The 21,629-nt window shown below is 37.6% G+C and overlaps 1 protein-coding gene and 2 long non-coding RNA genes across 3 annotated transcripts in view; 2 read left to right on the forward strand and 1 right to left on the reverse strand.

Annotated features, from left to right (window-relative positions):
- Positions 1-1,911: 1,911 nt before the first annotated feature.
- LOC147598589 (uncharacterized) lies at positions 1,912-15,582 on the forward strand. The gene is made up of 3 exons (XR_015260452.1): positions 1,912-2,017; positions 7,280-7,369; positions 12,985-15,582. It is a non-coding gene; the product is annotated as an uncharacterized LOC147598589 (long non-coding RNA).
- LOC147598590 (uncharacterized) lies at positions 9,685-10,678 on the forward strand. Its single transcript, XR_015260374.1, has 2 exons — positions 9,685-9,827; positions 10,468-10,678. It is a non-coding gene; the product is annotated as an uncharacterized LOC147598590 (long non-coding RNA).
- A 2,992-nt stretch (positions 15,583-18,574) lies between the features above and the next one.
- MAPK1 (mitogen-activated protein kinase 1) overlaps positions 18,575-21,629 on the reverse strand; it is a 35,777-nt gene continuing 32,722 nt past the window's right edge. The window contains exon 9 of the mRNA XM_086761733.1: positions 18,575-20,294. The gene's annotated coding sequence lies outside the window, so the exon portion shown is untranslated. The remainder of the gene's footprint in view (positions 20,295-21,629) is intronic.

Genomic DNA, 21,629 nt, shown 5'->3' on the forward strand with positions numbered 1-21,629 from the left:
GTAAACTCTTAGGATGAAGTCTGCCTTTCACAGTGGAGCTCTGATCTTGATTAACAAAGTAGATGGCATACTACTACCACTACTTCTACATCCCACGTAGTGTCCTCATTATATCCCGGTCATATTATCATCAGTAATGTAACCCACCCCATTTTAGTGGGACTGATTTTGACACTGACAACTCTTGCCTGTGTTTCTGTTGTGAGCTCTGTATCATGAAACTTCTCTTTAAATACAATTCTGCAATAGGATTGCGTGGTGTTGCTGTTTCTCATTAGGATTCTAATCAAGGTTATGGTTTGTAGTTCTGCAATTCACTGGATTATGGGAATTGGAGAGATGGTATGCAGTCATTATCCATGAGGTTTAGCATGTTAGAAATAGAACTGGCAGGTGAATCGTATCCAAAAACATAAAAAGCCGTTCTGAAAACTGGACAAACTCAAAACATGACAGGTAAAAGCAGGAAGACCATTAAAGGCATCTAAACTGAGAAAGAATGTCAGGATTGTTCCTTCCTTTGCTGCTTCAAGATATGTTAAGTCTCAAAAGTTTGTAGACTTTAACCAAATTTAAAAACCAAATTGATTGGTCGTAGAATTGTCAAGCACCACATTCTCTGTTTTAGCTGAAAGAAGGAAAAAAAATGTTTTTTTTTTTTTTAAGAAAAATTCTTCTTTCCTATGTTTGCCATAAATTTGAACTTAGCAATGAAGACAAAGAAGAAACAGTTTGCTTGTCTCTTCCCAGTTACTTAGGTTTATAACATTGTGTTCTCTGAAGTTCTCCTAGGAAAAGAAAAGCACATCTATTTCTTGAGACATGGCAGCAGCCTGCCTAAAGAGTATAATATAGAAATATCTGACAAAATTAATACCAAACTTCTGATTATATAATATGAAAATATAACACTATGTGTTAATTGCAAAACAGCTTGTTGCTAGGTCATAAAATATACTGGTATTTGTCACAGCATATTTTATTTGCTTCTCTGGAACTGCGTGTGTAGGGAGGTACTTCAGGTGAACAAATAAATTAGTAACTTTTCATGGGGGATGATTTTTGAAACCAGTAGGAATAAGTATTAAATTGTATTATGTATGCCAATGTAAAACCTCCAAACCCAGAAAATGTGCAGTGAAGCTACTGCTTAGTGGATCAGCGAATATCAAGTGATATGATCAGCTGTCCTGAAATACTTTGGCATCTCAAGCTGTCCTCAACTGGAGAATAGGCAGAGGAATTTTTTTGAGGGCTATGAATCAAACAGTTTTGTATAATGATTTTTATATGATGTATACATCTGCTCATATACATATAAATGGATGTGAGGTGGAAAAAAGTCTGTATCACCCAACTCTAGATACCTAATTCAGGAGTATGTTTGTTCTCTCTAATCAGAGGGCTGAAATATCGACCACTACAGGGTGATTTGTCACCTGGAAAATCTGAATTGCTCTTTTGATCCTCACCATCACTGTGGAAGTGCTACTTTAATCTCTTGTGTGACTTTTGAAATAGCAAAACCAGATGTTAACTAAACTTTTCTAATATTCAGCCCGACAGAAATACAAGTGTCCTACCTAAAGCAGAGAAGTTCACCAGGGAATTAGCCAGCATAGAAACCCTTCAAGCTTCAGTTTTAGTAGCTAGGTTGTTTTGGTTTTTGAGTTGTTTTTTTTTTTTCACAGAATTTGCTTTTATAATACTTAAATATCTACTTTCACTAGAAAGTCTAGACCTTTCACTGCAGGATAGCAGTAGTAGGAGCTTATAAGAGTTCAAGTTCTGTTATATATTCCTTTTGATCTTTAAGAAAAAATGTAAGGCCAACAAAAAGAATCATCTTGATATGAGCACAGCAGTGAAAGTGGTAATCATAAGAACATATTCCTGAAAATTGTTTCTTTTACCAGCCAAGCTGTGGAGAGAAAAAGATACTGGATCCATGAAATTCTGACTGTCCTCAAAAGCAGAGGCAGCTGCAGGGACTGCGAGCAGCTACTTGCCTAGTTCGGTAAGTGGGGAAGCCCTGCAACTGGTTTTTTCTGCTTTTCCTGCTAGCTGTTGTTGGATTTGCAGAAAGTCTTTCAAGAGAGTCAAGAGCAGGACAGACAACTGTAGTGTGTGAATGCATGTCTATCTCTCCATATAAAATTAACAAGTGTTTTCTAATGGGATAATTTATAACTGTTCCATTTGTGTATATATCTGACATAGTCATTCAATTACAACCTCTGGAACTGCCGGAGTCACAGACCAGGACCCAAAGGTGAGATGCAGTAGAAATGAAGTCCTGAAACTGGGGACACAAGTATTTTGACTCATTGTAATATGCTTTAAATTTCTACAAAAGAAGATTCACAGCCAAACAGCGGTACCAAAAGTGTACGTTAGAAGGTCTTTCTATTTTAATTAACAGTGTAGATTTAGCCAGTGGCGCAAGCTGAACATTATAGCTCCCAGTCCTAACTCTCAAATTCCAAATCTTACTATCCATGGGCAATTTACCTCGGGGTTCTCTTTATGGGAAATAAGCATAAGCATTTTATATATCAAATACAGACTTGTTTGGATAATTAATGTTGTGAAAGCATACTAGAGATGGAAAACAGGATGAACATAGTAGGCATTCTTCACGTTTGTCTGTGAAGACCTGTTTCAGAATTCAGTATTTTGATTTAATTTCTGATTATGAAAATGCATTGGTGTACATGACTGGACTACACAAAATCTGTCAGGGAACTAGAGCCTAACCCAGTAGTTCTCCAACTTCCCCCTCATGTCTGAAAAAGTACTAGCTATTTTAAACTATCCCAAGTTCGTTTGGGAGGTGGTTGTCTAGATCATACCCAAAGACTGGAAAGACAGAACTATTCTGAACCCTTGATGGTGGCTAGGTAATTCTGAATGCAGAGGGCTATATTGTGCCTCCAGCAAGATACACTGAGACTGTAAACAAGAATTGGACTGCACTTTACCATGAGACTGGAAATGGCATCATCAGTTTTGCAGCTGTTCACTCCTGGTAAGTAAGTCACACAGTACAGTGGAACATCTGAATCTCAATTTAGCATGCAAACAGGAGTGGCAACACAACAAACCAGCACAACAACACATACAAACTAATTTCCCTTTATGAGGACCATAGCATTTTAAAGTGCAAAAGCAGATGCTAGCATGTATTGTCTGTATTTAGCAGTAAAGCAAGCAGAAGACACATTTCACTAAGGCAAAAGGAAAAGGCAGTAGAATAAAAAGAACTACACAAGCTTGTCAATGTACACATACATATTATAAAATCCACCTTTATATAGGATTGTCATCTGATTCGTGCTGCTACAGACTCCTTGGCTGATTGTTGGCCAGCTGTTACTTATCTGAGAAGTTAAACCTGTGCTTTGTGAGCCATAGAAAAGCAGAGATTAATTTTCTCTTTATATGTGTTTTGTATAAACACATGCTGCATATGCTTGCCTATATATCCAAAACAGTTGACTAAAGGCAGGGATTCAAGCTTTTTCTGTTTTAGGTTTGTTTGGTTTCTTTTTTTCTTTTTTTTTTTTCCTTCCTCCAAGAGGTGTGTTTCTCATCTTAAAACCTAGACTTACATTTCCATCCTCATTTTATATCCTGTCCAGCACAAGCATATTCTATCATTTCACATATAAATAAGACCAAGGGGATTACTGTAATCATGTGGCACAACTTGCTGTAAGATAGAGGCCATGTGACTGGCAATACTACTTGTCATTTAAACCAGAACATCCCTTAGGAAAACATGCTAGAACATCCTGTCTGTACAAATTCTTAATTCCTTGTTCCAGTCATTAGTTACTCTCATTGACAAATATATATATGTTATTTCTTCCTTGAATGTATTTCGTTTTATCTTTCAGCTGTTTTTTTCTTTCATCCATAAGACTGAGGAGACAGCAAGACTCACTGTAGATAGAAGAGCAAGTCATCCTTTCAAGTAATAGCATTTTATAAAGCCCATTTTTCAACTTCTAAGTTGTTTCTATATCTCTTCACAGATCCTTCTCCAAGTTATCAAATTATTTCTTGAACTGTGGATTTCCACAGCAATTTTTGTCGTTGTGAAACACAGGACTCTTCTTTTCCTGTTTAGACAGTCTCATGATCGTATCTATCTATTTGGTTGATTGCCAGGCATTCAACTGATTCTTCATTACGATCCCCAAAGGCATTTCAGAATTGCTATTCGCACTTCAAGATCATGATTACCTGCCTGTTCCCACCTTTCTTTCTAAGCAAGCAGATTTAAAAAGTTTAAAGGCCAGAGAAGCCCTGTAGAGAGAGAAACAAAATCTTGATGCATCTCTTACCTTCCCTGAATTACAAATAGCATTTCAGATACATCAGGACACTGATTTCAATTTATTTCTTTCTTAAGTTGTAACACCACTTTCAATAACTTAATAGAAACATATAGTAAAGTTTCTCTAACAGCTTAAATGCAAATTAGATTTGAAAATGACTGATGTTTAAGAGAATATACTCAAAATGGACTTCTGGGAAGAGGTAACATGGTAATTGGTCTAATAAAAATGTTAGGCCGCTCCACAGACCCCATCTTATAGATGCTTTTACACAATAATAGCTTATACAATGCTAATAAAATGTATTTCTGCTACCATTAATCTGTTATTAACCCACCAGCCTCACAACAACTATTTTCATGTAGAGAGCTGTTCGAAGAAAAAATACATGAAAGAAAAAATGAGTGCTACAGATGTTTAACTTCTGTCTTTTCTACAAGCAGGACCATTGTGCAGATATGTTGATCTTATAGGTCCCATCCAACCGTGTGATTCTATGATTCTATGATTCTATGTTATACAAATATATCCATTCTTCAGTGGAAAGAAGTGGGGATGTGACTGGCCTGTTCATAAATGCACTGACATTTTAATGAAGACTTCTGCTACTGAGTTAGCTAATTGATTGTAAAAACATTTTCAGCTTGTTAGTGTTTTCTCCTGAATTGGTCCAGGCACACCATACAAGTTAAAAGCTTGGCTACATTCAGGAGGCATCTTATCAAAAAAGTATCTAAAAAGACACTGGAACGAGAATGTAAAGAGCAACCCTTGTCTTCCTGTCCTGTTCACTGGGATCTTAACTGTATTAAAGTCACTGTGGTAGCTGCTGTTTTATTACTTATATTGATACATCTGATTTGTAAGATTAACCCAAGGGCCTTATTTGCCACCCTCTAGGTTTTCCCCCCTCTTAATCTTTCCTTCTTTCTTTTGTTCGAGTCACTTAATTTCATAAACCCCCAGAGAATGTAACTGAGTCTAAAGACTACTTTTATTTGGAGTCAGGAAAGAAGCATCATTGATTTTTATTTTTCTTGATCAGATTAGCTGTAAGAGTTTCATTTGTGGGTTGGAATGATTTATATACGAACTCTGCACCCTAGCTGCCAGACATTTCTGCATTTTGTTTTCCCAGTGCTATCTTAGTAACTAAGTGAGAAGCAAACAATGCTCTTAAAGCTGCTGAAGGATTTAGAGACAAAATAGTAGCATGTAACTTTTTCTTCGCCTAGGAAGATGTGCCAGGAACTGTACTGGCTCCATCTTGTGGCTAAAACTGTACTGATTTTTTTATAACAGGTTGAAGCATCCTTATATAAATATTGATAAACAAATGTGTGAACTTCCTTTGTAACTTTTAGAACAACTGAGTCGAATGTTTCTGTTAAGAAATAGAGAGACTGGTTAAAGACAAGATTAACTCAAGCAATCTTGTATATTGTAATGATAGTGTATAACAGTATCAATCTTAGTGTTTGATTACATCCTCTTTGTTACTATTAGAGAAGTGTCTGCCAGGCATAGAGAGAACAAGCATCTGTCAACATTTTTTAACTCCAACCTGCAGTAGTGTTGCTGTTCAGTATTAACTGGATGTGGCCAGTGAAGTAACCTGCCACCTAGCTTCAAGAATTGCCTAGAATTTCTACCAAAATGTAAGCACAGCTGGTGTTGTTTATTTCAGCAGCATTTTTTTTTCTTCTCTAAACCAAATATTTTTCAGGTGGTTGCCATTAAATAAAATATTAGCATTTGAATGGAAGAAAAAAACAAATACCTTTCAATCAGCCTCTTGCCTGTAGAGCACTTCCTGCCATCCCTGAACTTGAAGAAGTGAATTCAGTAACTGCCCCAGTTTGGCAGCTTGACCACCTGAACCATGAAGTCAGCGTAGGAAAGGAAGAAACACACAGCGGAAATGACAGGCCAACAACATCTGCACTCACTGACCACATAGTTGTTCGCATCCCAGTTATGTAAGTTCATATTTTGGTGTATAGCACAACTATGTATTTTTTTTCAGACTGCAAAAAAAAGTAAGTACCCTTTTAGCACCTTCAGTGTTGGCAGCAGGAAGGCAGTGAGCTGACAGGGTGTGCTGGATTTTCTGTTCTCTTGCATATTAACCTGTAGACTCTTGGATATAGCTTCTAACAGTCACACTGGAAACTGCAGGATACTTTGCTGCTGATACAAACAAGATTCTGCAATCCCTTGGATATTATTACAAGAGAGGAATAATTTTTCATGTTATCAAGCTACAATGTTGTTTTCTCTCAGTACTTTATCTTGAATTGCTTTTTTGATACTTATGTCAGTATATATGAAGGGGGTGGACAGGTACAGAGAGGTGAAGAACAGATTGTACAAAGTTTGACAATCATAACTACCATAAAAGTAATCGTTAATATTTACATTAAGTACCCGATGCTTCACCTTGCTTCTGTGCTTCATTCCCTCACAAGGTGGTGGCCTTTATTTGTAGGTGGTCGGAACTGCTTGGACCACACCAGAAACTAGGGGAAAAGGGGAAGAATGATCAAATCAGTCACTACGCAACAGAATTTTCCTTTAATCCTCATTTCTACTGCCTTGACCAGTCATACTGCACACCTACTGTAAGATTCAGCCTGCTTAAAAAAAACCAACCCACAACAAAACAAAAAACCCAAAAGAAAAGAACCCCAAAACATACCATGTAAAAACATAAATTGTTCACCAACAGTTTCAGAGGTTTGTTCTTGCTCTAAGCTGTCACTAGGTTAGCCTTTGATAAACATCGGAACTATAATTCTAGATCATTTATATGATATTTTCCAGAACACTTTAGGTAGTATTATTATAAATTTTTTTCTTTAATGATCATGTTTAACTGTCATTCAGCAAAGTTTTTATTTATATAAACTATATTCATGGCGACTTTCCACCAGCAGATGGCGCGACTACAGACCATAATCATTGCAACAGTTCTACAGGTACTGGAATAGGCAGGAGAGCTTTGGAGCACGTAGGTCTAAGCTACAGTTATGCTTTTCCTTTTCCTTTAACAGCTCTTATTTGTATTTTCATGGAGGCAGAATTAAAAGTGTTATTACATCTTTTCTAGAGCAAATTTATGTCCATTCTTTTTCCTCCCTGGAAACTGTATAGCCTTATTGCTGAAAAATTTTACCTGTGGACACATTAATAGCAACTGTAACACAAAATGGCTTTTGATTTCTAGAATATAGATTGTCTTTATCTGTAAAATCCAGTGTTTGAAACATGCGGATGGGTAGCACAAGAAGAATGAAAGCTTAGCGTGAGAGCAGGAACAGCACAAACTACGGTGGTGCCAGGAAGGGCATCCTGTACAGCCAGGAGGGTTTCATTGTTTGCATCTCTGTGGTAGCTAAAGGCTCTGTACAAAAGTGAATTTCATTCTTTGCTCCCAGTATCTTCTAGGCAAAACGGGAAAAAAAAAAGATGTTGGGGTATACATATATACTTATTATCCCTGAACAGGCCATACAGAGAGTTTGTAATTTTTACTAGTTTACCTGAAGATTATTATTCTAAAGACATTTCAGGGCATGAAAGTGTGCACTCCAAAAGAAAAGCAAATTATGTTTCCCACTCCTCCAAATTCAAGTACAGTTAGCAGGCAATAGCAAGGCAGGATCCCTGAAATGAAGTCACACTTCTTTTAACAGTGAAAATTACTAGGTGTTCAAGTGATTCATGCATTCAAGTAAAACCAAAATATACACATGCCAAATTTCAATAATTTAACACAAAAATGTCATCATTAATCCATTCTCAGTATAAGTGAATGCCAAGGCAATACTGGAATATCCTGAATAAGCACCTTAAGAGCTGAAATGGACTCTCCTGGTTAATTGCTTGCTATCTTTGTTTGAGGAGTTGTGTGGCAATTCAGGGATAGAAATGTTTATACAAGAAATGCCACAGGCTTCATTGTTGCTGCCCACCTCTCTACCCACAAAAAACGCCTGGGTTATAATCACCACCTTCAGTCAATCTCTGTTGCACACATGAATTTCATTAATTCAAGAGCATTGCTTCTGAGACATTTTTGTTTCCTAGTACCAGTTTGTTTTTGGTTTTTTTTTTTTTTCTGTCAGAGATTCCATTCAGTAGCTATCATGGACATGACATTTTATTCTGAAAAGGCTTGTATTTGTTTGGAGTATGTTTATTCTTTGAAAAAAGTGTTTAATTTAATATACTTGCTGTAAATATACTCAATTATCCCTTACCGTAAAGGCCACAAACTCCTGCTTTGAGAAACTGTTTGATCCATGTTAAGTGGAACTGTTTCCAGGTAAATGTTTCCATGTGGTACTTGCCTCTTAATTCACTTAAATACCTTGAAAAGAATCAGGCTCCCAAAGACTGTATGTAACAGTTATAGGGAAGGAGATTTAAAGGGAAGAAAAAGGTGAAGAATTACACAAGCGATTGAAAGCTGAGAAGCAGAAACATTATCATATCCAGTCATTGCAAGTCATGAGCAACACTGAAAGATCATTTTTTCTTCCCCAACTTAAGGATTGATTTGAATAGAAAGCAATTTTCTTAATTACTTAATAAAAGTATGAAGGGAAGTTGTAGTCAAAAATACCTGCATTAATACAGCCACTTTGATCAGACCATGACTGTCAGTATCTGAAGCAGAGTGATGGAGCCTGGCCCAACTGTTGGTTGTCCACATCTTAAAAGTGGAGGGCAATTAATTGTTCTTTGCTCATTTATTTGGCACTATTTAAACTCTGAACATACCTGACATTATTAGACAGCACCACCACCATTATTAGAGCATTTTTTGTCTCACCAGTTGCTTTTGAAAGAGCTACAACTCTCTTTATGTGCTTTCCCCCTCCTGAGCAGTTTCAGGAGAACTCCAAACTAGATGTTGCGCAAGTGCTGCATGCCTGTCACTGGACCTCTGTAGCCCATCCCTTCAAATAACTGTACTTGCGCTGCAGATCATTTGGCCAATTATTTTTAAAAAATGAACACACAAAATGTTCACTAAACGCGAGCAGTTTTCTAAAAACAGTTTTTCCCAAATTGGTGTGCTCTTGATGACTGTCAGCACAATACACAAGGAAAGCAAAAAATCTGTTCTGATTTATCTGTTAAATGCATTGTGCAGAACAAAGCAAGCATAGAGAAAGTTGCTTGCCAAGGTTTTTATTACTGTCTCACAAGGAAGTGTAATTTGCCTAGCAAAAAAGTCAACTCTGTAATAACTACCAAGAGTTCTCACAAAAAAAAAAAAAGGAAAATAACTGATTTCAGAATTAAAGTTGGAGTGAACTCTGCTTCCAGATGAACTTAAAGAGTGGAAGAGGGAGGAAAATCTAATCAGTCACAGACAAGGCATCCACAAGCAACGTCACTTAGTCTGCACCGACAGGAAAAACCATGGGATGAAGCCAGAGGAAAGAGAGAACTGCAGAGGATGACTCCATAGATGTACCTCAGTAGCAGGAACAGCATTAAAGAACATGTATTTCCAGCAGCTTATCCCTCAGCTTCCCTGTCCCATCCACCCCTGCCCAGGCATGCTTTTCAAAAAAGCCATGGGAGGCAGTAGAAGGTGGGTTTTACCAACATACACAAAAGACAGCTGACTGGAGCCTCAGGTAGTTGAGAATGACAAGTTGTTTATCTCTCCAGCACTACAGAAAATACAGACATTTGAATGTTTTCTTAAAGTATTCCATAGGACTGACTAAAACATTAATCCCCCAAAGAAAAGGCATGAAAACCTTTAAACGTGAAATTTTATCTACTGCTACACAGACCAATGACAAGCCCTCCACAACACACGCATACACGAAGGCCAGTTGTTCTGACGATTGTAACATCTGACTGGTAATTAGACCTCCTCAGGACTGCTCTCTAGAAGAGAAAGGGAGTGTTGTTCATAAACACATCCCCACCAGCTCCTGGCAGCGCCTGCCGTACCTTTTCTCCTGACTGCATGCCCCTGGAGCCAGCCACACAAGCGTTTGTTGCTCCATTTCTGACAGCATGCCAACCACGACGGGAACGCAGCAGAGCGCTGTATGTTTTTTTAACTAAAACATAGCACTTTGTGTTCTCTACACAGGTCAGACCTCTTCCACTTTTTTTCCGCCACCCTCTCAATTGGATAGGAAACAGACAGTCCTTTGCTAGAGCTGATAGGCTCCAAGGACAAAATGCTGCCACAGCAACAGTTTCCTAATCATCTTCCAACCATAAATAATCTTGTGTTCTCTGCTCGCTGTACAAATTGTTAGAGATATTTACATAAAAATGTACTATTGCTCCACTGACAATCAGCTTGACATAAGTGTTGATTTGCTGTCATCTATCAAACTATGTTGCAAAGTTACTGCCTAGAAATAATTACTGTCAATGCTAGAGTTGCCTGGAACTTGTTATGAGGACCAGATTGCTGTGGAGGCTAGTCACGGAAAGGTTTCTTGCAAAAGGCACAGACACTGGCTTTATAGTCACCAAGTGCAATGTATAGGCCCTTCAGGAAAGCGCAGTTAAGATTTACAGCTAAGGTAATGTCACACGTTTACAGAGCAGCACCACAAATAACTTCACCATGTGTTTACAGTAATTTTATTTACAAGTTACCACATGACACCTGTAGTACTACAGTTTTTATAACACCATTAGCAGTAAAATAAGTCACATCTAAGAAAAGTAGGAAGCAGCAGAGAAAAATGTGCACAGAGAATGCAGAAAAGCTATTCAGTTATAACTGAAAGTAGGTATTTTTCTACAGACTTTGAAAGCGAGGAGGAATATACACGTTGAGAAGAGCAAGTTCTTCAGCCCTGTTATTTCTACAGCATTACAATTTTGCACAGTGGAACTTCAGTATGATGAATACTACACACTAGCAGTCAAATGCAAGTGATGGGGAGATAACTGTCTTAATATCTTGCCCTTTTGGCACCCAGAAACACAAAGCTTTCCTCTTTTAAGAGAAAGTTTATCCAAGGCTGGTTCACTTGCAGAGGCAGTAGCGCCGAATTGCTACCAGGGGCCAGGAGGGACAGAACTTAAGACTAGAGAGTTCCCATGCATTGCATACTGCCTGCGTGGTCTTATCTGGTCTTGAGTTAAGTAGTTGCTGAGCAAAAGCAGTTGCAGCATTCCACAAGTCTCTTTACAGTGCCGTGATCTAGTAAGGCTGCACATAGCTTAGCAGAATCCAAAACCAAGCAGAGAAAAAAAAGCCCTTCCGCTCTCTTATAATCCTTGGCTCTAACGATGCTGGTGTTGAGCCTGGGCCTTTCTCAAGAGGAAAAACGTGGAGAAGCAATTCCGGAGAAACACTCTAGATCTAGATGTATTCTGATTATAAGACTCAGAAGAAAATAAGCTTAATGCAGCGTCAGATGCAACCTTTTTCTGCTTCAAAGTACAGCAGCAGCTTCCAGAAAGCACACAAGTATTATTCAGGACCTTTTTTTTCCCCCCAGACATCTTTAACAGCCTGGAGCAACTGTCAATGCACACGATCCATGCTAGTGGCTGGAAAGACAATGAAAATAAAGGCTGCTCAGTAATAATTATTTCCACTACTAACTACACACAGGATATATTGCTTTTGGTACAATGCCATTTATTGTCACAAGCAGAAAACCAGTGATTAAGTTGAGCACACATGAATTATGCAGACCTTTGCCATGCTGAAACAACAGCATATTATACCTAGAGAAATGTCACCAAGTCAGCTGTAAAAACAGCTTAATACAGTTCTCCCAAAATACCAAACACACTTTCAAAACAAGTTTATAAATTAAGTTTAGCTACAAAAGAATGCTTAAAAATTACCACAGTTGTTTTCCTTAATCCCCACGCTTTTGACTGGAGTGCTGTGCTTATGCTGCATGTGAGAGCAAACACAGAACACATAGCTATAGTGACATCAACAAATTCATTTAAGTATTTTTGAGTGTGTAAGCTGGCCTGCAAAAGTTTGTGTTCCTTCCACATCTGTGGCACATCTAGTCAAAAAGCCTGCTTAAGTATATACATGTACAAAAACTAACGAAAAGCTTTTTAAAAACACAGAATGCATTAAAAAATCTAAAGTTTGAACTCTTGAGTCTATGATGTCTCAACTACAAATCAGAATGTTTGTGAGTTTTAACACTTCCCAGAACGGAGAAAGGTTTTTTAGTCAAAATTTCCTCTTAAGTACTAGCTGTTGAAATGAAAGGTGAACTAGAACAAAGGTTTGACTAAAAGACCTTCCCCTGACTTGTTCAGCTCACTTGTGATGTAATCAGTTCAGTGAGTCTCAAGTCCAAATTCTGAATATTCAGCATTTTTGCATTTGCAGTTTTAAGGCAGAAAAACATCTTCAGAACAAGCCATTTAGTTTCAGATCTAACAACAACAACAAACCCTAAAAGGTGCATCTCAAGTATTTTACTGATAGCAAATTTAAAAAATTTCTATGGCATTCTCTTAGAGCTTTGAGTTTTCGGTTGTTTTTTTTTTTTTTGCTAAAAAAGCTTGAATTTTTAAATAGTTTTCAGATGTGCTGAAGCATGCGTCATGGTTGGAAAGACTAAAATTTTCCATTGTTATTTCTGGGTTGTGTATTCAAGGTCAGCATTACAATCGTAAGGTGGAATTAACAGATCGCTATACTGCGCAACACCTTAGTCCGTGCCATCGTGGGCACTGCAACGACTGACTGCAGGAGAGGAGCTGCTCTGCGCGTGCAGGTTTTCTCCCCAAAGCCGGTGGCTGTAACCAGCAGCCCAGGAGTCAGCTGCCTGCAACCAGGGCCCAGCTGTGAAGCACAGTTGTGTCCGTGGCTCAGAAGAAAAAAAGAAAAAACACAAAGAAAAGTTGAGCTGTGAGACAATAGGTAATCTACAGCCATGCAAAATAAAGAAAAGTAAGAACAAAGAAGTGAAGTAATCGAGTCAGTCATAGTAATCAAAGGACTTTGGAGAAAAATACCAAGATGGAAAGTGTAAAACCCTGAGGAAGAGAAGCGTTGCTGGAAGACAGTAACTCAGCAAGATCAAAGGTCAGCCCAGTCCAAGCAGCAGTGGAAGGAGACACTGAGAAGAATTATTTCATTTGACAGCTAATACAGTTGAGTGTCACAAAAACTCACGGAAAGACTCACAAGATGAATGAAAGTATTCTTTAACTCTGTATTTTCAGATGAGAAAATGCTGCAAACCCAACATGCTGTCAAGGTATTTCTTGCTCTTTTCTAGGAAAATAGAAATTGAATACTTTTAAGACTTTTTTTTCAGCCTTCATGTACAAAGATAAGCTACCTCTGTACTAAGTAAAATGAAAAGCTAGAAGGATCACACATTTCTCTGCCACACTAATTAATTAGATGGAAAGGGAAGGAACTTAAGGAAAATGGGCTCTGTGTGTGTGTGTGTTGAGAGGAAAATGAGAGGCAATTTTAGGGAAGCAGAAAAAGCTTTCAATATTCACAAGCTATTTAAAGACTTAGAGTCAAAAAGAGAAAAGTTAGAACCAGGGACTGCTGGACTTCCCACAGAAGTTCCCAACAGCCGTGAAGAAACCCAATGGAGTTGGGTTTCACATGCCACATCTTAGCCAAATGCATTGTTCCTTTCTGTTCCTTACGTCTATTTTTATATTGCCTTCCCAGAAATCTACATACAGTTACCAGATCACATGCTGTGCTTCCGACAGGAAGAGTCTCAGGAGACCTTCCAGCTTTCTTACTTACCTCTTCACTGGATTTACGTCATTTTAACTTAACAGGATTAATAATCTGTTGTTTATCATCAGAAAGCTCACAAGTACCATAGAATAAAGGGTTTTGGAACAACTGAGACTTGTTTAGACTCACTTTGAACATGAAGATAAAGAAGAAAGTAAATTGTCAATAGTAAGATACAGTGAAGAAACAGGCAGAGTTCTGGAAAACGCCCAAAGGAAAGCGTGAGTAATTTATAAAGAGGAAAGATAGAGGGGTTACAGAACAATTCTCATATCTGACTTCCAAGATCAGCCCTCACATGAACACCGCGTAAGTGGGGCCACATTTCTGATGGGGATGTAAAACCTCTAGGACTTGGCAGAGCACCAGGATGTTGTTTTGCAGACTCACCAAAGCTGCCTTTGGAACCAGAGTTCAAGCTCTGGAACTCTTCTGAAGCTAGCTGAAGAGATTCATGTGTGGTGAAAAGATACATCAGAGCAAGATAACTATCAACAGACATGGTGATGAAGTTTGTCTTCTACATGCCTCAAATGTTTTTCTTATTTTTCAAGCTTGTCAGGTGTTAGGTAGATGCAATTTAGTAGAAAGAAGAACTGAAATGTACACAAAACAGAAGCTGGCATCTTCGGTCTGCAGAGAAAGTCCTGAGGTCAGAGCTCTACAAACCTTGATGCCATCAAACCTACACTAATATCTCTCCAAATAAATAGGGCTGGTACTCAGTAGTTCCTCACAAGCCTTCACGAGTATTTGAGAGCACCACCTCCCCCAGCACAGGCAGCTCAGCTCCCAAAGCATCAAGGGGGCTCTCACTGAAACAGACCAGCCCACACAAACCACAAGCCCACACAAACCACAAGCCCACACCCAGACCCAAGCACCCATTTCCTCAGTCTTTGACTCCAACAGTTCAAGAGCACCCATTACACTGGAAGTTTACAGATAGAAAGGATCGGTGTCCAGTTCTGGTGAAATACAGGACGTATGCATGATATTTCAAACTAACCCTACTTAAACAAGGATTACAAGAGTATTAAGTCAATCAGCAGCTTGTCAAAACCCCACTGAGACAAGCTGCAGTGCAGTTACACCTCGAAGTAATGCACTGAAGTACCCACTGTTGTGAATACAGCGTTCTGCTGGAGGGAATAAAGAATGCGAGAGGCAGCTACAGGCAACGAAAAAGTAAGAAGACGCATAAACCTATCTATGTCAAAAATGAAATTCTGTAATATTCCAGGAAAAAAAAATTACATAATCTGCTGTGAAAGCCAAAGAGAGGATGGAGAGATGAATTTTGACAAGCCGATGCTCAGAGTTGTTACAGACCTGTCAGTTACGGCTAAGCTCTCTTTAGTTTCAGGTCACATTTTCTATGTTTCCATATTATTTAGAAGTTTCTAGCTGCCATTATCCAACTACACCTTTTAAGAGTTCAGTTCTTTGGCACAGCCTGATTTTAGGCTAAAAAAAAAAAAAAAAATTTTTTTTAAATCATTAAAAGCCCGTAACAGTGATGTAAGCTTACTTGCATTGCTCTCAGAAATTATACATTTCAAACTCTTGGCCTGAGAAGAACCTTTCTGTAGTAAAATAAAAACATTTGGTCTCTAAGGATTGCTCAAGTAATAATTTTCAAGATTTCATGGGAACAGGGCAATAGCTATATGAATATCAATATAGTGTCAAAAAAGCCTGTGAATCATCAGATCCACTGGAATCTATTTGCATTACTCTGTGCTCAACAGTTCAAAATACCGATGATTTCCTAACTTTCTCGCACCAAAGATAAAACATTTCTGCCTGTCTATAAAGAAACTTCACCTATGGTTTTTAGTTTCAAGCTAGTATAGTCATAGGGTGGAACACACTTGAGAATTTACAGATATTAAATGTAGGCTACTCACTACTGCGGTGTCCAAGTGAGTCATTTCTGAGATAAGCTAATGTAATACACATCGGTATATTTATGGTTTGTAGGAGAGCCGTTCATTTTAAAGGAAAATTCCCGTCATTCTATATATGCACAGTACTATGCTGATTTGGTAATACAGGGACACAATTTAATGATTTTCTTTGCATTTGTTTTTACAAGATTCAGATGCCAAAAACAAAACAGAACATTAAGTTACCTGATTTAAAAAAGAAAATCACATACGTTTACAACATCAAAAGAATAAGACGAAATATAAACCTTTGCTACTTACAATTGATCTATACAGATTAACCAAATCACAAATCTGTCACAATATAAACGTTTAATTGTTACAATGAATAAGAACATACAGAAAATGATTTATTTTTTTTTTTATAAAATCTTCCTTTGCTTTTTTATTTTAAACTTACCATTATCTAAATTAGCTATGCGGGACTTGTGGGGTACATGACTAAGAAGGCACCAACAGTACAAAGCAAAGACAAAGCAGTTTGAGTATTTTAAGAGTGCTCTACACTGATACAACACAAGAAAAGGCAACAATAGTAAGTAAACCAGCTGCAACCTTTAGAAATTGGTTCTAGATTTACAAAGCTAGTCCAACTTTTACATTTCCTCCAATGTTTCACTTAGTTTGATCACAGCACATGCTACAAAAACCACTGTAAGCTTCACTTTACTAATGTGCACTTTTCACTAATTTAGTGTCTTGATTTCAATTTTTGACTAAACAATTTTGAACCACAAATGTATTTAAAACCTAGTAAAAGGATTGTTTGGACTTTTTTGTTTAAACCACTGCATTTACAAAAATATTTCCCCTAAAATCTGGGATCACTTGAAGACATTGCTGTACAAATATAAAAGTACTACGTAAGGGACCAAATTCATGAGTATATGGTGTGTATGTATAGACCTATATTTATACCATATCACTGTGCTGCAACAACACAATAAATTTATCAATAACCAAAGACTATATAAACTACACTAACATAAGCAAATATATATTAATAAAGTTTAAATCTATAGTACAGTTGCTCAGCAAACAACTTCGACATGGTATAAATATATCGTAGCATATTACAGTGGGCAGCAACAGGTTTTTCTTTTTCTCATTCTGTAAGGAAAACCATGCTCAACTCCTTGGGTTCCATTTGGCCACTGCCGGGTTTGTCATCACTGCTACTCCTGACAGCTCCTAGTGCACCACACCGCTCGGCCCGTGTAGTGTGTTGTACACTTCCGATTGGATACAACCTGTGATGTCGATGAGGAAGAGTCCGGCGACAGTCAGGACAGCAGAGTAAGATGCTTATTTGCCAAAGCATCCACGAGAATGTTATGTTTGCATATTTTTCTTCAGCTGTAAGGTTGGAATGTTTTTGACAGTGAACTGTTTACATTCCTTATTCCCAAAACATCTTTACTATGAAATATGCATGTTACTTCGATTAAGAGTTGCTGTTCTCCGCTCTAAAATATATAAACTACATAAAGAAAAAAAAAAGTCAATGTAAAATGATGAAGTAACTGACCTAACACAGTGTTGTTATAGGCACCTTCTTTTAAACTACATTTTCAAAATCTGACAAAAAAAAAAAAAAGTCATGCTTCTGCATTTGACACATCAAATTCAACCCAACAATGTTTACTGAATTCAGTAAAAGATTGATGAATGTGGTTACTGATACTGATGGATGCCAATTGGATTCAAAAAGAATAGCTAAGGAAGAAAGCCCGAAAGCACCAGATGTTAGGTAAAGCAAACCCTCAGCTTCTCATTCTGAGAGGCAGAATGCAAGGGTAAGTCTACACCTCCCCAAAAATCCAAAATTAAAGAAAGTATTAAAAAAAGAACTGGGAAAGACAAGGGTGAAGTAAGCTGTCAAAGTTCTTCCTTAATAAATTAAAACTGAGGTGTTACAAACTAATTTCAGTAACAGTCATCTTTCCAACCACGCCAAAAATTATTCCTGTAGTAATGGTGATCATACAAGTAGCAGAGATTCTAGAAATATTTCAACTTTTCAAAACTGAGTGAGAAAAGCATTTTGGTAAAGATGTGTAGAAATGTCAAGAGAAATTTCTACACTAGTATCAACAGTCAAGTGCATATTTCTATAGAAATGTTTTTTAGCATAGGTTCCACACCACAATTCAATGATCACCTGTGCAGCGTCCTGACGATGCTCGTAATATGTTCCCCGCAACAGAGACTTATGTACCACAGGAACTTCCTAATAGAAAATGCCCTTTAATGATGAACCCTTGCTTATTAAAAATTAGTTTTGGCAGACTAACACTTAAACTATAGGAAAAAGGAAAATTTTGAAATGGAATCTTGTAAGCACCCTTATCTATTGAAGTCTAAGTTAATGGCTTTCTAGATTTCTTTGAAGAGCAGACTAAATGGTATGAGGAAGCCTGGAGTTATTAACCAGCAAGCATCCTTATATATACCACAGTAGCAATTGAACCTGATTTCCATTCAAACACATTGCCCAAGAGGAAACCAAAAACTAATTCTTAATGTTAATGTGAAGATATAAGATTTAAATTTATTTCCAGGAATTACAAGTGCATTTTGTTCATATTAGCAAGCAGTCTTTATACAATCCATTCTTCACTGCTGCCAAAATAAAATGAGAAAAAGACAGCAGAGATATGAAAGCTAAAAATAGAACTATCTTTCCTAAGTTATTTGTTGAATAGCATTTCAGTTGAACACAACTCAGAGGTAACAATAGATTATTTTTTTCTCAATCATAGGCATGTGGCACTTAGACAATCATCTTTGCACAGAAAGCTTTAACAGTCATGCGAGGGCACAGTAATTATTTTAAACAAGGCAAATTTCTCACCACAGAGAGCAGTGGGGAAAGAAAAGGAGGCACTGCACTGGAACATAACACCTAGTAAACTCCACATTATACAATTTCAGTAACAAATACTTGAAAAGATCATTAGAAGGTATACAATTTTAAACATTATTTAGTGCTAGCTTTGTTTGGTTGTCCTAACTCAGCATTATCAGAAAAGTTTGATAGTACTTGACAACAGAACAGTACTTCATGTCACGAGCTCATGGAGGCTTGATTACAAATCACCATAGTGTAGGTTGCAAGAAATGAACTTGAGATGCTGACATGCTGTAGGAGCAAAAGTAAGATCAAACTTTCTCATTTAAAGATGCAGTGTTCCTCTCTGCAAGAATTCTGAATGTCAGTGATTAGATTCAAATGTAAAAATTCCCAATCCTCATTTGAAGCATTTCATTAGTATGCAGGATGTAGACTGAGTTTATTAACATCGTAGTTTGGTTTCTCACTTGCCACCACATATAAATGCCTTCCACAGAGAAAAGCATTCACCGTTAGGTCATCGTGCCATTACGTTCTTTGTTAATCTTCCACCACACGGTGAGTAAATGTAAGCTGGCGAGCTGCCACCCATTCTCTTTGCACAAGTCTTATAAACACTACTACACGGTATGAACTTTGGAAGTACTATGCCTCCAATATGGTTAAACTTTAAATGGTCTGTTTTAGAAAAGGCAGGGAGAAAAAAGTACAAATTTTGTCAATACATGGAAAAAATGTTTCTTAGATGAATGCAATTAAGTTGGGTTCCTATGTGGCTCTTACGCTGTATAGAACACCTGTATGTACAGCACAGGACACCCAAACAAGTGCATAAGCAAGATTAACATGAACACGACTTATGCTGTAATCCATAGCATAATGGTATAAACTCTGCTGGATGCTAACCATTTCTATTTAAAAAGGAAGTGCAAAAAAAAAATCTGGGATGTCACTGACTTAAAGTGCCCTGAATAGTAGCTTTTCTAAAAAAAAATGCCAGCGACTTCAGTAAAGTCAGAAAAACATAGTTCATGGTGTAAACTTCTTAGAGGTTAATGAATTACCTTCTTGGATATTGATCCAGGAGTGAAAGGAACCACTGCATCTTTCAAACCAGAAAGCAAGCAGTTAAAATACGGCCAGCAGTAGGTGCACTTACAGTACAGTACTGCAACAGGTCAACAATGGGCTTACGCATAGGAGTGTCAATTACAATTCTTCAGGCTTAAAAGATTCATTGAAAGCATGAAAAGCCAAAACTACCAGGAACTGCCCTCCTGAATGGCTCAAAGGAGTTAGTGGATAAGCTGAGAGAGGCCACAAGACATGACCAACAATAAAGAACTGGGAAGAGGAACAGCAACGTTTGAGCATGCCCAGTCCTTTAAGTCCTTGTCCTACAAAAAAGAGCAGAGACATATTTCAGTGAAGAAAGTTTTAACATTGCCTTTTAAAACAAGCATACCTTCCTATTTCTATGCTTTATGTACACTATGTTTACCATGAGTCAGAGACAGCAGTATCAATATACGTTTTAAAAAAAAAAAAAAAAAAAGAGACAGTGAATATCAGAACATTACATTTTAAATTAAAGTTTTACATCTTCAAAAGATTAGGAAGATTAATCATAACTAATGAATGAAGTACATTGGTTGTCTGAAGAATCTGTTATTTCCACACTGCTTCTCAACTCCAAAAACTACAGTCAAGGTGAAAGTTTTGAATCTCAAGAAATAACACACTCAGAAGAGCTAGCTGATAAGTCCAGGGGGAGTGCAGGGGAGCAGAAATGCAGGGGAAGAGACTGTTGCTGTGCATTTTAAGCCAACTCCTGAGGACTGTCCCTCACCAGGATGTCAGCTACTCATGTTTAAACTGTTGTGATTGGAGTAGCTAATAATTCTAACCACAATGTCTAGGACAAATTACCAGCATATCATTATCAAGCTAAGTACAAGATTTAAATTTCAGTATCATGTCGGCCAAATTAACTCTTCAGAGAGGCATTTAAAGGTAACATTTTTAGCAAACCAGAAATTTCCATTAGCATCGGATCACTGACATCTTTATCGCTAATCCCTTTATCCCTTAATCCCTAATACAACCTAGGTAAGTATGGTCTGGGCAAAGAGGCAAGCAGGAGAGATCATACACTACACCTTCCCACAATGTTAGCCACTTGCTCTTCCTTCCCTGATACTACAGCCTATTAGCAACAGCTTTCATCTTACTCCTAAAAATGTATGTCCTTTTCCTCCAGAATGCGCACGGGTACTGCTAGTGCCTCTTGTACAGTCACCTTCAGAAAACACGGAGGGGAAATACGCACCACACGCCACTGCGTCCCAGGTCTAATTCTATCGGCAATGCCCAACTAATAAGAGGCAGATGTGCAAACCTCAGATTTACCTCATTGATAATTATTAGAATAGTTTAATTATTAAAATAGTTTCAAATGATAGCTACTAAGCTTAAATAAACAAAATCCAGTATTTCTAAAGATCAAAATGACTTCATTTGTTAGCTTCTATACATTTTAATATTCAAGCCAGTGGCAACAGAAGTTGCCCTGTTTAAGTAAGAACTGTATTTTCAAAAGTTTCCTCTACTTTTCTTTTTCCCCTTTCTTTCATATGAATTCATTGTTAAATAAAAAACTGGGGGTACTTGCAATGCAGAAACCAAAATCCTATTTTTAGTGCAGAATAATTATTGCTTATAGCACAGCAACA

The sequence above is a fragment of the Chlamydotis macqueenii genome, chromosome 17 (genome assembly GCF_036417535.1).
Source record: "Chlamydotis macqueenii isolate bChlMac1 chromosome 17, bChlMac1.mat, whole genome shotgun sequence".
Taxonomy (NCBI): domain Eukaryota; kingdom Metazoa; phylum Chordata; class Aves; order Otidiformes; family Otididae; genus Chlamydotis; species Chlamydotis macqueenii.